At 38.4% G+C, this 18,848-nt stretch overlaps 1 protein-coding gene across 1 annotated transcript in view; it reads right to left on the reverse strand.

Moving 5' to 3' along the window:
- Positions 1 to 18,848, reverse strand: part of CDH20 (cadherin 20) — a 397,431-nt gene that overhangs the window by 356,001 nt on the left and 22,582 nt on the right. The window contains exons 3-4 of the mRNA XM_083822392.1: positions 15,770 to 15,835; positions 5,004 to 5,134 (exon numbers count right to left, since the gene is read on the reverse strand). The gene's annotated coding sequence lies outside the window, so the exon portion shown is untranslated. The remainder of the gene's footprint in view (positions 1 to 5,003; positions 5,135 to 15,769; positions 15,836 to 18,848) is intronic.

Consider the following 18,848-nt stretch of genomic DNA (forward strand, 5'->3'; position numbering starts at 1 on the left):
GGTGCTGAGGAGCAGATGCAAACTGTTGAAAGAAAAGGAAAGATGATAACATCCCAACAGAGCTGAATCCAGGTCAGGATGAGTAACATTTAAAGCCCACACAATTCTCTGTACAAGTCGTATGTAAAATTGCCATAGGGCTATAAAATGTCTCCTCTTCTCCTTTTACTGTTCACTACTGGAGTTTGAACAACTTCAGTGTGAGGGAGAGGCATAGCCTGGCAGGTTTCAGAACAGGACCAGAACCATCTGCATCAACATCCCGAAAGAGACTGATGGACATTCATACTGAAAGCAAGAAATAAGATTTTTTCACTGCTGCCTAAGAATGACAGATGAAAGTATACTAGAAGACTTTGCTTAATATTACCCCTTGATACAGTTTTCACAAATCATTACGCACTTTTACAAGAGAGTAAGCAGTTCTAAAAGAACCTCTGTGGTCTTTCATCACCATCTCTAACCCACATCATACAAACTGTATTTACCTTTATATTCTGAATGTACATATTAACCAGCAAGTGGTCCTGTACAAATTGAAATGACCCCTGAAATACCCCTTTGCTTCTAATTACAAAGTACATTTTGCCAGGAAATCTATCCAAGTTACGAGAATCATGGACTTAAATAGCACAGATTAAAAAACAAAATCTTTTCTTGGAAACTAGTTTAGAAATGATTTACTGTTTGTACACCTGCAAGAGATGTGATAAGATTTTTTCCAGGCCCTAAGTGATCTGTACCCTTGATCATTTAGGCATCTCCTATTAAGGAATCTAAATTAAATTAGCTTTTAAAACACGGGGTTTGTTTTCTATGTTTATTTCAGTAAATCGAATTTGCTCTCTTGCTGTTAGAGTACAAATAGGTCAATAAAGAGAAGGCAGGGGTAGTACTGGGAGTTATACCCATTGCAAGATAAGGGAAAGAGAGCACCTAGTGGGTGAGAACCATATCATGCTGGTGTAATATCCCAAAGGACATAGCTAACACTGTATTGACGGAATAAATTAAAGTGAGCCTAGAAAACCTGTTTGAAGTAAATAGTCACAATAGCATTCAGGGGATGGAGTAGGTTATTCCAGGTCACAATTCTGTTGCCATTAGTTTCTACCATTCAGTTCTCCCGTTCGTTTACAATACAAATTTTGTTATTTAAACAGATCTGCATGCTACCTATCATACACATACCACTGCTTAAGAGAAGGGTAACAACTTCCAAAGAGAAACAATTAGAGCTTTAATCACTTTAAAATTAGGACACTCAATGAAGCAATCCAACAGTAGCATCATTTTACAGCAGAGAGGACTGTACTCTTGACACCCATCTGCCAAGTGCCAAGGGAAATGATGATATTTTCCAACTCTTTGATGAAGCAACACGAAATACATGGACTCTCCTACAGGGCAGCTGTTATGTTCTCCTCAGATGGGCATTCAGCAGTAAAATATATGAGCTTGAGGAGAAATATTAGGGTATACATCGCAAAAGTTTTTTTTTCTCTCTCTCGCCTTCACTGAGTTGCCTCCAGGTGGCGCAAATCTTTCTCAAAAGGAAACGCAAAGGAGCAGACATGAAACTATCTGAATCATTTCTAACACTATGTAAACGTAATGGTAATGTTTCTAATACCTGTGCAATTAGTCCCAACCGCCTTAGTAGCTTTAAGTTGATCTACCTTTGCTCATCTGCAAAGACAGAGCTGGAGCCCACTGGAAAATAAACAATTTGAATAACTGCGAAGGGAAGCCTTACACTGGAACACAGACATGCAAGACAGCCTACAAGACTCAGCCAGTGCTGCAGACATAAATTGCAGATGAGAGCATATGAACACATCAGAAAGCACAGGAGACCTGAAGTATTCAAACTAAAAAGATGCAACGATATTTGCTACAAAGACATGACACAGCGCAGCAGAAAACAGCCAAGAACACAGACAAACTGCCAAGCACACCTTCAAAGCTCCAGTTTAATGGTAAAGAAGAAAGCTGCAAATAAAGGCCTCTTAAGCTCTCTCTATTCTACCTACTTTGCTAATGAGAAGGGGAATGCTCTTTTTATAGTACTCAGTTCCAGCTACTGGGCTCAGAACAAGAAACTAGATCTTAGCTGCAAAGCAAAGGTAGTCTTTACATCAATTTACAAGAATTAAAGTTTAAGACACCACCACAAAAATGAGAAACTCAGCTGAAGATGCAGCATGCAGTGAATTTGGGACTTTGCAAAGTAGTAATGAATCTCACAGGTAAGGCAAGTGCTGAAAAAACCTGTGCTTTTTCTAGCACATACTAAAGACTACAGTGTATTTCTAATCTTAGAAGGAGTGATAACATTTGGCTAATACAAAGTAGGAAATTACTGCCGTATTTAGGTACCTCTAAGTCAAGAGATTAATTATCACAAATCTTTGCCAAGTCTTTCAGTTTCTTCAAGGAAGAAGTCAACATCTGGTTTCCTGGTTACTGGTTTGGAGAAAACCATTCTGAAAGAGTTGGTTTTGTCACCTTGTGGCTGGTAGTTAACTATTTTCATTCCTTCTTGTATCATCAGTGGTTTGATCTTGGGAGCAATCTTAATACAAGGTGGGAATGGAGTGTGGTCATTTTACCTTTTCCCAAAAAAGGAGGAAAATAATTTTCTCCCTCCCCACTACATCTGACTTTGCAGTATAATCTAGGATACAGTTCAACCCAGATCAAAACATTTCACAGGGAAGTGTCCAATGGAAGAAAGGATTTGCTGGGAGAAGATCAATGCATTATTTTAACTGCTTAGTTACATGTGTCCTATGGTCTTTACTGATGCCAGAAAGATTTCTGTCTGAAGAAGGGGGTAGGTGGGTTGGGAGTGAATAATCAATACAAAGAAATAAAGTAGGCCCCTGCATTTGAAATCATCCGATAAAGGATTAATGCCAGTGTTTCATTCTGAGGATTATCTGATGAGTATTTGATGTGACTAATGCTTTCAGTAGTAATATTTCAGTATTACAGCTCTGTGACTACTCAGATTACCATTTCTTTATTAGTTCCAAACCCCGATAAGTTTTAGCATTGGTAAAACAAACAAGGGAGGTACCTCACATGGGCATGCTGTCCTACCCCACTGCAGTAAGAGATCACTTACTCCAACACATTCTTCCTACCTCTCCTTCCCTGCCTCATCTTGCAGACTCCTGCTGATCCCATTGATGCAGAGGCTATGCACTTCTTTCCACTCTTTCCTGACTCTTCCAAAGCACCACAGAAGGTGATCATAAATCATCTTTAGTCCCTCACTTGTAGACCACTGCAGAGGTGGAGAGGTGCATGGTTCATGCACCATGATGACTTTGCTGGCTAGGTGATTTAGGCAGCAGCTCAGGACAAATTACAGAAGACCGGTTGTATCAACAATTTTTTGTAATGTTAATCTAACACACTCAGACTTGTGCTACTTCTGGGGTATTAAAGCAAACTTTTCTACCATCACAACCACTTTCAGAACTGTTTCTCATTTTATTTGGAAAATTAATGTATGAGGTTTCATTTCTCTTTGGATTTGTCCAGTTCTACTTCTGACACTGTTGCTCTTTACACACAACCCAAACACACACTGCTCAGTTTTCTCTTGAACTCTGTTCCTTGTAAAGGTACCCAGCAAGTTCAACAAATCTGTTATCAGTCTCTTGAATATCAACACATTTAGAGAAGCAGCTATTGCAATGACAAACATTCACTATATATTCCATAAATGGTAGAAAATTACAGGTTACACTGGCCTGAGAACTTTGTGTTACGCAGAACATGCCAGTCTAGAGTATGTCAGCAATATCTTTATGAAAGTAAAAAGCTGTTATGAAATAACGCCATTTCTTGAATAATCATTGCTTTTGTTTGCCTTTTTATTATTATTTAATTAAAACAGCACAAGATCTATAAGGAATCTAGCCAGCTAAGATTGCCAGTGATGCACATCCACTTTGGTTTTGCCTTTTAACTAATGTATTAATCACTAAATGGGAAATTATACTAAATCAGTCCTTTAGCTCTTTTGGTTTAGATTTCAGGGTTTTAGGACTTTGCCTTACACCCTGCCTTAAATATTCCTTGATTTTTTTATTTTTTTGAATATATCCAACTTGTTTTCATGGATTATAAATCAAGAAAATTAGAATATTGAAGTGCATAGATTTTACTATAGATCACAATATAACACGATTACGTCCCTACTATGTAAAAAGAAAGATTAGAGCAGAAATGCCTTTTTCTTTTTTAAATATGATGTACTTTTTCACAACAGTTGTCATTGTGATTAAATTATAAAAAAGCAAGCATGCACATTTTACTCCTCATATTTTCTATGTCAGCCTCTTTATGCAGTGTATGCTACTATGTATGGGAAACGTGGTTATCTAACAAACAAAAAGCTACTGTATTCTAAATAAAACTCAAGTTCCATACATACACAGAATTATTTGGAAAATTAAAACTGGCAACATCCTCTCAAGGAAAGGGACAAGATGTTTTAAGTTTTAAAGGCTGGAGATGTTTGGAAAACAAAGCTACACAAATAGAAGCATGGACTATTGCTATCATGAAGCTGAGAAAAATAGAAGATTATCATGGAGCTTTTCAGCTGCTCATGGGTTCCATACAAACAGTAGGATTTCAATAGGAACTTATGGTTTCAAACTGAGTTCACCTACATTTAGTCACAAGTTCCACTTGTCTTCAAAATTACTTTAGGATCTCTGAACAGTTAAAGGAAAGATATTTGCAGAATGTTTAGCTTCACCATTTGGGAAACAGGAAACCTACATGCTTAAATCTAAACAGGTCAATTAATTCAAGTAACTCTGGAGAGAGAAGATGAAGTCCCTAGCCATATAATTCTAACATGAATGAGACTCATAATAAAATAGTTCCTGCAACACTAAAATTTACTTATATTTTTAGTTCTAAATATTTAGTAAAAAAAAAATCTAGAATAAATCTGTGTTTTCAGAGTCCTTTCCTACCTTTGCTTTCCATGTTAGCCAAAGCTTTAAGACGTCAATGTCAGCTACACTGAATTGTCTCATCCCATGTCAAAAGCTGTATCACACTATTCGTTCTTCTGCGCACATCTGGTTACAGGTTTGTAGAAGACCTAGTAAAGCAATATGATAGTCATTTTTGAAATGGCATATGTACAAATAACTAGGACTATTTTTTTACAGTTTAAAAGACAAACAGGATTAAAATCTCTCCTTGCTCAAAGTCATACCTTCATAAACTGAAGAAAAATAAACCTTAATGAAGCAGTGAGTAGATCTGGCTTAAAACTATGAAGATTAACAGAAAAACACGTGAGAAGGAATCACATGATGTTAGAAATGATCATTCTCATATCTGTATTTCAGGCATTTGATTTTACCATTAAAATAACAGGTTTCCCATTGTTCCTGTTGCTAAGAATGACAGCACATATCTTGGTAAACTGAACTACTAAATAAGCAAACCTCTTTACTTCTCATAGCAGCTTCTCATAGGCACATTGAATGCATTTGCCATATAATGCCAAGGTTACAAATATAGAGCTCCAAACCCCCACTGGTAGTTAATCAAAACCAACGGAAGCCCCATTCCCTGTGTGGGCTTCAAGCATCTCCATGAGAGGTTGGTTGCTGCATTTTGAAAGCTGCCTCATGCTGAGTACTGCAAGAATTATTTGCATAAAGGAATAGTGAAAAGTAACTAAAATGCTCTAAATTTACACCTTTCTTTGCTGCCTGTTGACTTCTGCTGTAAATAAAACACACACACATACTCAACTCTGCATACTGTAGTAAAGCACCTAGCAGCACGAGGAACGATTTAATTTTTACTGAGGTATATTCTGCTTGCCAGGCATTCATGTGGCAAGCAAGCTTTGCTGTCAGAAGAACAGCAGCTTCCATAGATATTTTAATGAAGAGATGGGTGCGGTGAATAGTCTATTATTTTGATTTATACAAAAAAAAAGAATACTTAGAATAACAAGTAACTCTTGGGATGTGATAAATCCCCTTTTAAATCTCTCCATTCAGTCTACTTCCAAATATTTGCAACAGCTCAGAAAAAGAAGCCTGGGCTTGTTGGAAAAATCCCAAATTCAAATATTATACCATACAAACTCAGCAATTCTGTCTTTCAATTATAAATCTTTAAATTTATAAATGCATATTTAAATCTAAGCTTGGCTAATACCACTTTGCGGAACTATTTGCTCTTCTTAGGGGGAGAGTTTTCCAAAATCTAGAACCAGTCTCAAAAGACATCACCTTACTTTTCAGGTGTTTCCCAACAAAATAACATCTTATGTGTCTAAATCATTGAAAGACATGCATCCGTTTTATGCTGTTTTTGAATATTCTCTGTCTTTTTTAAACTGTTGAGATCTGATCAATGTCCTCACACATCTCTCCTCTCTGGAGCACACCCACATGGTAGGATGTCAGGGAGGCTCCCAGGAACATGGCTCTCTACTCATTTGACCCCAACAGAATAGGAAAGCTTCTCCTCTTGACTACATGAGGGCTCTGGAGCAGGAAACAAACCAGAAGATGCAAATAGCTACACAAGCTATCAGAAAGCTGAAAAAACCCAAGTAGTTGAACTGGTTTTGCTCTGCCCTGATGCTTGTCTGAGCTGCAATCCAGCTTTCATGCTTGTAGCATTAATGGGATCTCAAGGCTGCTCACAGGAGCCACCCAAAGCACGGTGTGAGAGAAGGGGTGGCCTGCTCAGGTTACCTTTTCACAGACAAAATGAATCAGTGCCCCCATCAGCCTGGGCAGCTTCTAAGTAACAGACAGGGCCCTAAAGATCAAATATAATGCAAAGCAGTAACCAGATGTTCATGACTGAGTACTCCAAATTGTTCCTGTGTAGATAAAAGCTTACTAAGCAGTTATGCCTAACCACCAGTTAGCATAGCATTTAATTTGTGCTATTCATTATGGCTATGCTATTTACCACAGCGCAGTATAGATTTCCCAGACAGTATTAGGAACCTACCTTCAGCAGCACCCTGGGTTAATTTGCCCTGATTCTGTGATTTAAACTAGTTGCATATACCCATATGGCACTGCAGTCCTTAGTACAATTAGAACTGCAAGCTTTTTCAGAGTGTAAACTGGGGACACAGGATAACAAGTGAGGGTACAGAAATGGGGATGTATCGCTCTTATGAGGAAAATACTTCCAGAATTTTGAAGGAAAAAAAAAAAAAGAGGGCCAATGGTCATTAAGGAAATATGTTATTGTGAAATATTTTAACCAGAAACATCAGCTTGATAAGCTATAACGCAGCAGGAAAAGGACATACATGAAAGGTATTCTAGAAAATGAATGCAACTTAGGGCAAAGAAATCAAAGAGATGGGCTAGATTTATTCATTTATTTTAAAGGAGAGGCCAGGATAAAACACCTCCTCCACCCCCCCCTTCTCTGTCATAGTATAGAGACAGGAAAAAGAGAGATTCAAAACAGCAGCAACATGGTGAGAATGACAAGAAAAAAAAAGAACTACTCTGAATGAAAAAGGTACACAGTGCACTTGTGCTCACCTTTCAATGCTGTTGAGTTTAAGAGTGTTTTCTAGACACCTGCAGGCCACCACCCCTTGCTGCCTGCATAAAATGATTGACTTATGCTCATAATAGAAGGGGGAAAGATTTGCAACCATCATTAAACGTTTAATTTTAGGAATGAAATCTGTTCAATGAATCATTCACATATTACACAGATAGAAACTAAAAAAGGAAAAGGAACTCACAGCTTACCCTCTTCCTCCAGAACAATGATAGAGAGGAGGAAAATATATTAAAAAAGAAAAGAGACTGATGACATATAGTAAGTGTTATAAAGGGCTGCACCATGCCAGTGTTTTTCTATACTATTCTAATATTTAGCATAGCAGATAATAAAACAGTTGCATTTGACTTGGTTTTAAGTTATATAGAGTGTCTCACTGGCTCCAATATGGTTTAATATATCAAGTAAGATGAGCATTGTGGTACCATTAAAAGAACCAAAAAAGTTTATACTGGTCACCCTCATACCAATCCACATTTCCCTGTTTTCAACAAAAAACACAATTTCATCTGAAATTAAGTTAGGTCTTTAGCTACAACTAGTTGGGTTATGTGGGTACAGGAAAAGAATTTGCCCGTGTATCCACTCTACATTCTTTATTTGCTGTAATCTTCTGTTTCAAATATCCTGACCTCCCACCTCTGAAGTGCCAAATAGCAGCTACCCGAACAAGGCTCCTCTACACCAAAGTTTGGTAATTTTTCTCACATTAGACTGAAATCCTTTTCATAGTTAGTAGATGTTTGAGTATATTTACTGGACACAGACATTTCAGTGGAGTAAGTTCATTATAGTTCTATTATAAAATGTAATTGTACTGTGGAAGAAGTGAGTGCTACACACATCAGATACAACTGCTTACGTGTAACAGACATTTCCCTAAAATGACTTCCTAATACTAGGCATGCAAGCCTAATAACAGAATCTAGAATTTTCAGTAGGGGCTGATAGTCTAGAGCTCCTGTAAACTTCAAAACATGAAAAAGTTGAGATATTCAGTAACCACAATACCAGAGTTGGTTAAAGATGTAAGCCGTAAATATTTATACCACTTCAAAACAAAAGCAACCCCCTAACAAGAAAGCTAGCTACTTCCCACCACCACCATGTTCAAGAATTTGATTTAGGAAGTATAATCAATCTTATTTTGTTCCAAGCCATTTGTTTGATGTCAAATACCCTGAAATACAAGGACAACAAACTGAACAAACTGAAGCTCCAAAGATGACAGACAGTACCTCAGGAGCTCAAGTTACATGCTGCACAGGTGGTGTGCTTAATATTTGGAGCTGGCTGAGCTGATGCAAGAAGAACCGCCTTAGAAGTGTCGTGCATTGTATTACTTATTGCATGAACGCACCCTCCCTTTTTGTAAACTATCACAACCCATACCAAAGGATGACATTCTCCTGCATTATTTCCCAACATGCACCAACAGCACCCATTCAGTCAAATAAGGCCATTTGTTTCATAATCTCAGGAAAGTGGTTCCTACAGGGCTAATTTCAGTCTTTAAGCCTACAAGAATGCCAGGCACTTTCTCCAGAAAACCTGACATCCATATGCATTCAGAGCTTTGCTTCTCACGTCAGCAATGCCAGAGAGGGAGGTCCAAAGGCTCCATAAACAGTGGTGTCAGCAGTGGCACTAACAAAGTGGGGAAGTGACCCTGAAAGCAATATGGGACTGTACAAGTCCACATCAGCTCGAAACATCTCAAAAACATTCTGCTCTCCTCACATCTCAAGCAGAACTTACCTCTGTAATTAATAATGAAGTATGTTTTTTTTACTATCCGGTCTCTTTCTAAGATTCCTATTTCATTTCAGAATGAATTGGAAAAAAGGGCTATCTTCCAAAAAAAGATTTAAAACAAACATATATTGCATTTTTATCTGCAATACTGCTTCTGTCCTCTGCTTGTGAAACAAGCCCACAGTAACATCCACCATAGAACACAACTGAAGTATTATCATCCATCAGAAAACTTCCATTATTTTTAGAATAGAAACTATCCAAAGAAACCACAAGCTCAAGTGTTTCTGCAAATGTAGACCCTATTCCTGCTGTGGTGGTAATGTACCTGAAGAGCATATTCTGAGCTTTCTTGTCTCTCCTCCCAAACACATACAGGTTTTTCAGTAATGGAGAAAAAAACTGAACAATAACAGAAGCCCTCATTTCAGATCTACCTGAAATGATATACTTAGGCATCAAGTACCACAATAATCTTTAAGTTACTTTTTGAAATAACCTAGCTGTGAGCCAACAGAGTCAACATATTTAGTTTAAAATATTATCAAAGAAAAGTATTTCAAATTTTCCTCCATTTGGAGGAAACTGTCTGAAACAGCAGGCCAGAATTTGACACAAATTAGCAGATAGTTCTCAGTGTCTTCAAAAATAAATTTTCAGCTATTATATTTCCTGAGGGAATATATATATATATATCCTGCTCTGTCTTTTGGAATCAGTATCAATGACAATTTTATGTGAGTTAATGCTGCCAGATTTCATATAGTGTTGTCAGATTCAACTGAATATTAACATTAAAAATAAGTGAAAACAACAACCTGTCTTTTGATTTTCAGTATTTCTGTCTCCAAATCAGATGGAATCATTTTCCCCCTCTATCAAATATTGAGAGAAAAACGTGAACAAAGAGTAATGTTGACATTAATTCTTCTGATTACTCTAAAGATACAGGCAATCGGTTATCATCACATCCTGCTTCCAAGTATTTATAGTAACCTGCAACTATGTTCCTTATTATTTACCAGGCTACTAAGTTCATATCATATGCAAATTCTATCAGATAATTTCACATCAAAGCTGTTGAGGAAAAAACCACCAGAGGAAGAACCGATTGCCAAGATCATTTTCCTCAGCCCTCTCACCCTAGAACTACCTGAACTATTGTAGAAAGTGATCGCATGCTGCTTCTGCTCAGATATCCTTATAACTCTTCTGAAGCTATTTTGTGGCTCACCTGATGCCCTCGGTCATGCACAGTTTTGGGGGGATCTGAGTGTGCCTAGGGCCCAGCCCTCCCCTCCTGGGGCAGAGCAGTGCCTGCAGCAGCCGTCCTCGCCTCAGCACCAACCTGAGGTGTGCCAGCAGTACTGAGCTGGAACACTGGCTCACTCATCAACACTGCCTCAGGACCAATCCAACTTTTTCTTAATATTTACCTTACAAGCAATTGTGTTTGCTAATGAACCACTTTTTAAACCCACCTACAAGATAAAGGTATGCTTCCCCCAGTCACGGGGGAGAGAGAAGGCTGAAAAAGTAGTTTTATCATATTCTATGGTATTTTTCAATTGTCACAATTTGCGTTGAAATAAGTATTTTTTTAAAAAAAAAAACAACAACAAAAAACCACCACAACCACAAAGTTAATCTGCCTTCAAAACAGTTCCACTGATTGCATCGAGATTAAAATTAAAGTTCAAGTTATTGCTTATTTATCTTAACACAATGTATTTTGCCCTCCCTCTCCAAAATACATCTTCCTCTAGAGTGTGATGCAAGATAAAAATAGCCTCTCTCAGTTCAGTGGGGCTGAAAGACTTCACAGGCTGACACAATCCATGAACAGGGATAATTACCCTGCCGTAGTTACCAGGAGAAAATATACCATCTGCTTAAAATTCTGGTCATCCAACTATTTCATGCATTTTCTTGAGAAGAATCTGCTCCATGACAATGAACAGCGGAGTTATTTCATATATAAACCTATATATACAAACACCTCTTTGAAAAAGCAACACCTTATTTTAAAATTATTCCCAGATGCAGAAAAAAGAAAAAAAAAGTCAACCAAATGGAGATTTTGGAAGACCATGGAGCACTAGTATTTGCCTTTCTATAGCAAAGAAAAGATGCTGCATTTCTGATAGCCCCAAAAGAAAAGGAGATCATTGTCCAGTCTGTGATTTTACCTATTATTTCTAAAAACTGTAGTTTACATTCTGATTTTTTCTACTAGATTTATTTAATATACAAGCAAGTAAACTCTACACTACAGCACTGTAGACTGAAATATTCCAGTTTCAGAGGCATAGCTCAAGTTATTTTTTCTGCAAATTAACACTGGACTGAGTAGCACATTTTTTGTGCCACACCACTGCATTCAGGACATTCTGTGTGGGGTCCAAAGTGATGCAGGGTGACTACAACAGCCCTAAAGCATTGATTACTGATTTAAGGCAAAGTTACAGTTCTGTCAAATTATGACCTGTGGGGCTATAGCATTTAACAACTCCCTGACGCCTCTTGCAGAGGGAGTTAAACATTCTGTAACCAAAATTGACCGGTAGGACAGTCAGAAAACCAGTACTGTCCAGTAAGTTCCATTTAGTTCACAGACAATATCATACAGTACAAGCACAGTTCACCATACAGTTCCAAATAAGCGTGAAGACTAGCAAGTAGCATTGGTATTTATGTAACTGAGAAAGGCTTACAAGCAGTTTTTTGTCCCCTGTAAAGCAGTGGAGAATGCACTGCATTTGGCAAAAGTGAATTACCTTACATGCAAAAACACTACACCATTTGACGGCTTGCATGCAATTTTCATCATCTTTACATAGCTCATGCTGCTCTATCAGATCAGAAAATGATCCAGATTCTTACCTGAAAAGAGATATGAGAAAGGTGCTTTAAGGTATAGTTATACAGTATTGTTTAGTACTAGAGCCAGAGGGAATATTTTCTGCCTTTCCTTTAACCGACTTTTCCTAGAAGCTTTCTACCTTTCCATTATTTAAAAATATATGGCTGCAACCAGCCCAATATAACAAGTTTATTTAATTCAGACTTACTAGACATGATACTAAAGCACTCATCTTTTCTAGTTAAACAAACCAAAGTCTGTAACACAACAGTCCTATATAATAGAATTTGAGCTAAATTTAATCTCACCAGCCTGGATTAATATATTGCACCACCAACTGAGCTGAAAACCAGACCAGAATAGCCTCAGCCTTTAGGTAACAAGCAGCAACATTAATTTTCTTTGGAGGACAGAAATCAGAAGCTGAGTTTTAATGCAAGAACGAAGTTTGAAGCTTCAGGAAGAATTCTGGGTGACAGCATTTTCCCCCCATATGGCCAAGTTTGACTAGAGTACAAAAATTTAGGCTAATAAGCAATAAACTATGTTTGCACGCCAGACTGTCCAAATGATGCTCAAGTTAATTATAAAGAATGGCTTTGCTACTTCTGATGAAGCCAAATACATGCTTAATTTAATTACAAACATCAGAAGCAAAAAATGGTGGCTCACACACCATATGACACTACTCACATTTTTTCCTCTGCAAATTATAGCATAGCCTATCAGAGGGGACTGACAGACATTCAGGCCTTTGTAAAATAAAACAAAACATGGTCCTTATACACAATGTAAGCTATATACATAGAATACTAGAGAATTACAGGAGGCAAGGTAACATTGCTAGACAAAAATGACCACATCATTATCTTAAGATAAAAGATGTTGTCACATGTATACTGCATACATACCCTTTTATATATACCATGTACACTTCCACATACCCTTCCTAAACGGGATCAGATATACTGGAGTTGTCCAAACCTCTCTGCTGTGATGTGTTCCATTTTTGTACACATACTAAAAAGCTAAAGGATATCCTGATTGGAAAACAAGAGTAGGAACATTGTTTATTGAAACCTAAAAGCTGCCAGCTACTTCCATGAAGCTATTCCAGCATCTCAAAAAGTTTTTAAGAATCCTCTCCTCACAAGTAAAAATACACTGCCTTCCCCTTCAATACATTACAAACTACTCTTGAGATACATGTCCGAGAACACAGGATATAATTATAGATGGGTCAGAACATCCTGTTGGTACACCAGCTAAGCCTAAAGCCATCAAATCTATCCAGTTTCCCATAGCAGCTGTGGAAGCACTTCTCATTAACCCTGTGATTTCTTTAAAGACTTGCATCTCATACTCCTTTTTATTTACACTATTTATTAGCACTGTTCCTTTCCTGCAAGTAGAACATTTTGCTAATGCTCCCAAGGCCACTCTTGCTACATTCTAACCCTTTCCCCAGTTCTCAAAAGCTCTATTTTCAGTCCTGAATCCTATGAAAGTGTGTTTGACAAAAGCTTTCCTTTTTTTTTCATGATTACTTCATAGAAATGAAAAAAGGAAGGGAATTTAGTGCAAGTATCTATCAAGTCTCATATTGCAAATATTTTTTTTCCTGATAAGCCAGAAGCTAGTATCACAAAGAAAATGTTTTGAGAGGCAAAAATGCATTTTTACATATATACTTTCTCTAGCCATATATATCTGGGGATTTTACAGGGAATTCATTTTAAAATATATTTTTGGTATACAGAATCATACCAGAATCAGTCAGAAAGCCTGCAGTTCAGATTTCTTAGTAGTCACTGATTCCCTGAGCAGACGTCCTGCAGGAAATGAATGGGGTGAACTTTGGGAAGCTGCTGCTCTCGGCAAAGCTGAGGACTTGCCTGTACCACTTGGCCATGCCCCTTGCTGAGCAGGGGAGAAGCTGGAATATAGCTAAGAAGGGAATGCTTTATTGATGTTGGACAGCATCTGTTTGAGAAACAGATGTGTGACCACACCTTGGGTTTCTATGCACTAACAACATCAAGAAATAGAAGTCATTGATATGATTTCACTTCCTACAAAAAAAAAAAAGTCAATTTACAATACATACATGTTAGTATTCATTGTAGCTGTGAGCCATTCCCCAGCCAGACCAGTAACGTCAAGGCCAGTAGCAAGCTGACTGAAGTAGCCACTGAAAGTAGCCACAGTAGTATCCGAATGACATGCAAGTGAATCAAACTATGTAATAAATAGTTTTTGCGAAGTGATTAGTTAAAAGGCAAGAAAAACAATATGGGACACAAGGCTATCATTAGGAAGGACAGACATCCCTGTGAGAGAAATATAACAGAGGCTATAAAGCACTAGGCACCATTAAAAAATAAACTAACCAGTTAAATTTACTATCCATGCCAGAATAGCACATAAGTATTTGCTAAGCATTCATCTTAGCAGATGTTCAAAAAAATTGTATTAACTTTAGAGATAGAGCTTCATAAGGCCTTGAATATCTTGACAAAACCAATTGGTTTTGTTCTGATGCATTTTGCTACTTCCTGGACAGTGCTGCTCCACTCAATTCCTCTGTACATACAGCAAAGATCAGATGAAGATATAGACAGAAAATGGATATGGGAAATCAGGTATGCATCTCAAATGATATCTTATTGAAGGAGGTGCGCTGGTGCGGCCTCACCTCGAGCACTGTGTGCAGTTCTGGGCACCACAGTACAAAAAGGACATTAAACTGTTGGAGAGTGTCCAGAGGAGGGCGACGAAGATGGTGAAGGACCTAGAGGGGAAGACATATGAGGAGCGGCTGAGGTCACTGGGCCTGTTCAGCCTGGAGAAGAGGAGGCTGAGGGGGGACCTCATCACAGTCTACAACTTCCTCGCAAGGGGGAGTGGAGAGAGGCAGGTGACCTATTCTCTGTTATCACCAGTGATAGAACCCACAGGAACGGTGTTAAGCTGAGGCAGGGGAAGTTTAGGCTGGACATCAGGAAGAGGTTCTTCACTGAGAGGGTGGTTGCACACTGGAACAGGCTCCCCAGGGAAGTGGTCACTGCACCAAGCCTGTCTGAATTTAAGAAGCGATTGGACTGTGCACTTAGTCACATGGTCTAAACTTTTGGGCAGACCTCTGCGGTGCCAGGAGTTGGACTTGATGACTCTTAGGGGTCCCTTCCAACTCGGGATATTCTATGATTCTATGAGGTGTGTGGAAAATGAAATGGAAAAAATAAATCCAGTCTTGCAATAGCAGTATTGTTTCAACAACATTGTCATTAGTGCAGGAGTAAAAGGGGCATTTTCTTCCCTCATTTATATGTACATATCAAACTTACCTATATAGGGAAGTAACATTTAAATTATTACTCTAAAAATAGGCTCCTAGATTGGGACCCTATTTTTTTTTCCACTGACCAGGTGGAGACCCCAGAACAGGACTGCAGTACTATGTTCCTTCCCACCGTCTTCTATAACAAAGCCACTTCCAAAGATGAGTATTACTGAAAACACAGAATTGCTACAAGATATATATCTCACCTCTTAAAACCCAGATTCTTCATACAAATCCCGTCCAATCCATGAACTAAGTAGTGTTCCATGTATCTGTAAAACAATGCAACCTTGAAACACATTTTTGCCACTTTACCCGTTTTTAACTGTATTTTAAGGTCTCAACTAGTATTTGTTCTGTGGGCTCTGCCTAGTGCTGTTAAAGCCTTCCAGAAGCTGCTGGTGGAAGTACAGAACTTTATTTCCACCATCATATGTTCTCTTTATGTAGCTAAATCTCTACCTACACAATCAAGAAGTGCTCCATGAAGCCTTTGCCATTCTTCGCAGGTTAGAAGTCCAGGCAGAAGTGAGGAGAAAGTGTTCAGCTTTATCAGTGCTCAGGCAGACTAGTGAGAAACTGTTGCAACAACTGAATATCCTGCTGAGTTTCTCCCTGTATATCCATTTCACAGACAAACAGGAATGGAGTTACAACAAAACAGTAAGGAAAGGCAAAGATATGGTTAAGAAGGTTGGGCCTTCACACACAACTCTTTTTGCAAATATGCTGTATTTCTTGCTTCTGGCATAAGTAGAGCTAGAGAGTACAAACCTGGCTTATGAGTGGCTAGTCATTTTGCTTAGTAGCCACCTTCCAGCAGGTAAAAATGGAAGCAGTAGCTCCCTGCTTATCCCTCTTCACAGCCATTCCCAAGATACAAGCTGTACTGAGCCTTCCCAACTCCTCAAAGTGGAAAGCACAGACGATGAACATCCCTTCTTCCTCAGTGAGATCCTGACAGGGCCTTTAGTCATATTTGCAGGGAAAGGAGGGAGAAAGTTACAGCTGAGAGATGGGAAAAGATTTACATGTCCTGGCTAATCTCTCTCAATCCTCTGCACAGCTCTTAGGAATCCATCATGATTCCACACCACTTGCAGCTTTCAGTCTCTGTGAGACAGCAACCTCAACAAATACTTGTCTTTGATCTTGTCTGATGAGAAGACGATTTGTTTCCTGGGTAAGTTCTAAAGAGGAGCAAACTATAGCAATTGTGAAAAGAGACTGAGCATCTCTATAAAGAGCAATAAAGCACAGAGGCAGAAAGTATGGAAAAGGGATCTTCATGTTTGGCATCTGTCAGTCTTCCTTCTCAGTCACACATGGTGCTGGTCACTAAGGAGTCCCCAGAGCAGCTCCACAGTGTTATTCAGGGCTGTGAGATCTTCCTCAGAGTACGGGGTGAATGCTCAGCAACATTTAAAAACAGATGCAATAGTCACAAATTATGATTATTTTATATTGACCTTACTTGATGCATAGATATTTGAAAAATAATTCACAAAGGTCTCAGTGCAAGTCTTCTCCTCACATTCTTGCCAGAGACTGCAAGCATGTTTTCTTTGTGATTCTAGGTTTAGAATGAATGCCTTCATCTGCAGAAATACCATCAGGAGAAGGGAGGAAATCAGGAAAAGAAAATTGTTACTAAGAAGAACATGAGAACTTCTGTACCTGTGAGATTAGCTCTCCATGAAGATAGGATCTGTTATTTGGCTATGGAGGTAACTTTTTGGTTTTACACAGCATATGCTGAAAAAAAGCCTCAGCGAGATATGAAGATTGATTCTGAAAAAGAAACCACATGACCCACACCAATGTCTCAGGTGAGATTGCTGTACTTGGCAAGGCAGGGTGGCCTGACCCAGAGGATTGTAGTGCTTTGTCTGAGCACCTGCTTTAGCTGTAAGAAGTCCCAGATCTGATTCTTAGCTGAGAGGGAGAGGAGGGAAGGGTAAGACAGCCTGTGGTTTGAGAAGTCACCAAGTCCCAGGATACTGGAAGCTGGTAGGGTGTGCTGGGGGTGAGGGAGGTGGGGAAGATCACTGCAGGGTTCTCCTGCATTATGTTTATTACTAGGGGTAGACTGTAGAGAAGGGGCAGTCACAAGATAATGGGACAGAGAAACGTAGGTCAGTGAACCATTCTCCTGTTCTTATTAGTACTAAAATTTGTTTTATTAAGAAAATAGAACAGAAGCTAAGCCCTAGTTTTGCTTAAATTTCAGACTGAACTAAGGCTTAAAATTTACAAAGGAATAAGCAGCCAGCTATTCTGAAAGTCAATAATAAAAAAGAAGAGTGCTTATATTCATTAACAGCCATCTCTGCTTCTGTAAAGGAAAAGCTACACCGTCATGGGGTTTACAGACAGGACTGAGTTACACAAGATTTTATTAAATAATTATACTCGATGGAACTTCAGATTACGTTCACAGTGCAGGTAAGGAATAAAACTCACGTCCACTTGGCTTTTAAGCTAATGACTGAATCAAGTGTTACTTTTTTGTCCTCTGTCACAATGATACCACAATCCTTACCATATAGTTTATCTACATCGCTCCTAGAGTTTTGGATGTAAAAACAACATTATAGTAAGCAACCTTCAAGCACTTCCTTCACCAGAATCGGCAGAGTGCTGGCCTACAAAGACCCTGGTAAATCTGAAAGTCCTTGGAAAACCAGACATGCAGTATCCAAAGCAGCTGCTACAGAATTTTCTCACCCCTAAATGCAATAAATTTGCATCCTGTCATCTGGAAATTTCAAGTGGAATTTTAATTTCAGTTTCTTTGAATATGTAAGTCAGATTATTCAAATTTCTTTGCAATCTGTATTTTAGAATATCAGAATGTTTTTTCTTAAGACATATAAGCATCATAAACATCTTGCTTTGGAACTAGGGCTTCAGATTTTGTAGTACTGTTTTCAGGCATGAATTGCAACATCCATAAGTCTAACAACATAACTGTGCCCACAAATCAGTCATGGATGGAGATAAAAATGAAGTATTAAGTTATTTACACTTATTTCATGTACTTGGGAAGAGGGTAGTCTTTATGGATAAAGTTGGAACTGTGCAAGTACTGTTTACCTCAATTATATAGAATAGTGGTATTTTGCAATCTGTCCTCCAGCTTTTTGAATAAATCAGTTCTAACTTGTCTCTAGTTCTAAGTTTTACTTTGCAAAACAAGGCTTATAACTAAATTTCTGTAGATATAGGAAAAATAGTCTTTTGCATGAACCTACTTTTTGGCACACCATTTCTTGCAAGCTGCAA

The sequence above is a fragment of the Anser anser genome, assembly GCF_964211835.1.
Source record: "Anser anser genome assembly, chromosome: 2".
NCBI lineage: Eukaryota > Metazoa > Chordata > Aves > Anseriformes > Anatidae > Anser > Anser anser.